The following is a 258-nucleotide window of genomic DNA, read 5'->3' on the forward strand; positions in this document are numbered from 1 at the left end:
GCGAGCAAAGAAACGAAATTTTTATGTTTTAGAGTTTTAACATTCTGTGAACGTTACCCTACTCTCACCTGGAATCTTGTTATGGAATTTTACTTAACACAGCGAACGAACGATAAAGTTCTAAACACCAATTCGTGTAATGAAAACTATAGGTACTATCGCAGGTATGATTCATATCAAACCAAAATGAGTCGACGGCAAATAAAAAGCTCTATAGGGTGTATAATCTCACTGAAAGATACTGCTTTACCAAAGAGT

This window comes from Photinus pyralis, unplaced genomic scaffold, assembly GCF_008802855.1.
Source record: "Photinus pyralis isolate 1611_PpyrPB1 unplaced genomic scaffold, Ppyr1.3 Ppyr1.4_LG10, whole genome shotgun sequence".
Classification (NCBI taxonomy): domain Eukaryota; kingdom Metazoa; phylum Arthropoda; class Insecta; order Coleoptera; family Lampyridae; genus Photinus; species Photinus pyralis.